General features: G+C 38.6%; 4 non-coding genes across 4 annotated transcripts; all 4 read left to right on the top strand.

Moving 5' to 3' along the window:
* Nucleotides 1-162: 162 nt before the first annotated feature.
* On the top strand, nt 163-234 carry TRNAC-GCA (transfer RNA cysteine (anticodon GCA)). Its single transcript has one exon. It is a non-coding gene; the product is annotated as a tRNA-Cys (tRNA).
* Nucleotides 235-957: 723 nt separating this feature from the next.
* On the top strand, nt 958-1029 carry TRNAC-GCA (transfer RNA cysteine (anticodon GCA)). The gene has a single exon. It is a non-coding gene; the product is annotated as a tRNA-Cys (tRNA).
* A 572-nt stretch (nt 1030-1601) lies between these two features.
* On the top strand, nt 1602-1673 carry TRNAC-GCA (transfer RNA cysteine (anticodon GCA)). Its single transcript has one exon. It is a non-coding gene; the product is annotated as a tRNA-Cys (tRNA).
* Nucleotides 1674-2231: 558 nt separating this feature from the next.
* Nucleotides 2232-2303, top strand: TRNAC-GCA (transfer RNA cysteine (anticodon GCA)). The gene has a single exon. It is a non-coding gene; the product is annotated as a tRNA-Cys (tRNA).
* Nucleotides 2304-2500: the final 197 nt, after the last annotated feature.

Genomic DNA, 2500 nt, shown 5'->3' with positions numbered 1-2500 from the left:
TGCAACCTGGATTTAGTACTGTCTCATTGACCATCTCTAGTCTCTAAGAGTTATCATTTAACTCTGTCCAACCTTAACAAACTCCAAGTTAATGCTTGAAATGTTTTCATGGTCCACATGAGAGAAACTATTTAAAATGGTCAGAAAAGCTGAACAGAGCGTGGGGGTATAGCTCAGTGGTAGAGCATTCGACTGCAGATCGAGAGGTCCTTGGTTCAAATCTGAGTGCCCCCTTGATATGATCTAGCTCTTTGCTCTTTCTCTAATCTCTTTACATAAACCAATACTCTCAAGGCAGTAATAAAGAGAACTACAATAATCAAAATATCCCGTTATGCTGCAGAATCGTAGTAACTTGGTGAAAGTTCACATGCTCTCTCCAAGCAACCACATTTCTGAAGTGTTCTTTTCTTTACATATCCAAAGTAAATTTGGTTTTTCTTTCCATACGTATTTTAAAGGATCCTGCAAATGAACAGCAAAAGCTACAAAATGTGTACAATGTAAGTCCTCCACTCAAATTAGCAAAGCAGAAGAACTTTGGGCTTCTACATCTGCTGCCAAATACACATGTGCTGGGGTCTAATGCAGTGGCAGAAATGGCAACTGCAGAATGAGAAGTTTCTGGGTCTGACGAAAGTGTCTCTTGCGGCCATGGTCCGTAACATGCTCATCATTCTAGCTTTCATGCAGATTATTATGCAAATTGTGAGCGTCATGGAAGTGGGACATTCAAATACACTTCCTGACGATTAACGCATTTCCAAGCTGCTTACAATATTAATTCAATTTGCATGCAACCTGGATTTATTACTGTCTCATTGACCATCTCTAGTCTCTAAGAGTTATCATTTAACTCTGTCTAACCTTAACAAACTCCAAGTTAACGCTTGAAATGTTTTCATGGACTACATGAGAGAAACTATTTAAAATGGTCAGAAAAGCTGAACAGAGCGTGGGGGTATAGCTCAGTGGTAGAGCATTCGACTGCAGATCGAGAGGTCCTTGGTTCAAATCCGAGTGCCCCCTTGGTATGATCTAGCTCTTTGCTCTTTCTCTAATCTCTTTACATAAACCAATACTCTCAAGGCAGTAATAAAGAGAACTACGTTCATCAAAATATCCCGTTATGCTGCAGAATCGTAGTAACTTGGTGAAAGTTCACATGCTCCCTCCAAGCAACCACATTTCTGAAGTGTTCTTTTCTTTACATATCCAAAGTAAATTTGTTTTTTCTTTCCATACGTATTTTAAAGGATCCTGCAAAAGAACAGCAAAAGCTACAAAATGTCTACAATGTAAGTCCTCCACTCAAATTAGCAAAGCAGAAGAACTTTGGGCTTCTACATCTGCTGCCAAATACACATGTGCTGGGGTCTAATGCACTTCCTGACGATTAACGCATTTCCAAGCTGCCTACAATATTAATTCAATTTGCATGCAACCTGGATTTATTACTGTCTCATTGACCATCTCTAGTCTCTAAGAGTTATCATTTAACTCTGTCCAACCTTAACAAACTCCAAGTTAATGCTTGAAATGTTTTCATGGTCTACATGAGAGAAACTATTTAAAATGGTCAGAAAAGCTGAACAGAGTGTGGGGGTATAGCTCAGTGGTAGAGCATTCGACTGCAGATCGAGAGGTCCTTGGTTCAAATCCGAGTGCCCCCTTGACATGATCTATCTCTTATCTCTTTACATAAACCAATATTCTCAAGGCAGTAATAAAGAGAACTACAATAATCAAAATATCCCGTTATGCTGCAGAATCATAGTAACTTGGTGAAAGTTCACATGCTCCCTTCAAGCAACCACATTTCTGAAGTGTTCTTTTCTTTACATATCCAAAGTAAATTTCTTTTTTCTTTCCATACGTATTTTAAAGGATCCTGCAAATGAACAGCAAAAGCTACAAAATGTCTACAATGTAAGTCCTCCACTCAAATTAGCAAACAGAAGAACTTTGGGCTTCTACATCTGCTGCCAAATACACATGTGCTGGGGTCTAATGCACTTCCTGACGATTAACGCATTTCCAAGCTGCCTACAATATTAATTCAATTTGCATGCAACCTGGATTTATTACTGTCTCATTGACCATCTCTAGTCTCTAAGAGTTATCATTTAACTCTGTCCAACCTTAACAAACTCCAAGTTAATGCTTGAAATGTTTTCATGGTCTACATGAGAGAAACTATTTAAAATGGTCAGAAAAGCTGAACAGAGTGTGGGGGTATAGCTCAGTGGTAGAGCATTCGACTGCAGATCGAGAGGTCCTTGGTTCAAATCCGAGTGCCCCCTTGACATGATCTAGCTCTTATCTCTTTACATAAACCAATATTCTCAAGGCAGTAATAAAGAGAACTACAATAATCAAAATATCCCGTTATGCTGCAGAATCATAGTAACTTGGTGAAAGTTCACATGCTCCCTTCAAGCAACCACATTTCTGAAGTGTTCTTTTCTTTACATATCCAAAGTAAATTTCTTTTTTCTTT

This window comes from Hyperolius riggenbachi, chromosome 7, assembly GCF_040937935.1.
Source record: "Hyperolius riggenbachi isolate aHypRig1 chromosome 7, aHypRig1.pri, whole genome shotgun sequence".
In the NCBI taxonomy this organism is placed as follows: Eukaryota; Metazoa; Chordata; class Amphibia; order Anura; family Hyperoliidae; genus Hyperolius; species Hyperolius riggenbachi.
This window is presented reverse-complemented; position numbering and strand designations above follow the sequence as displayed.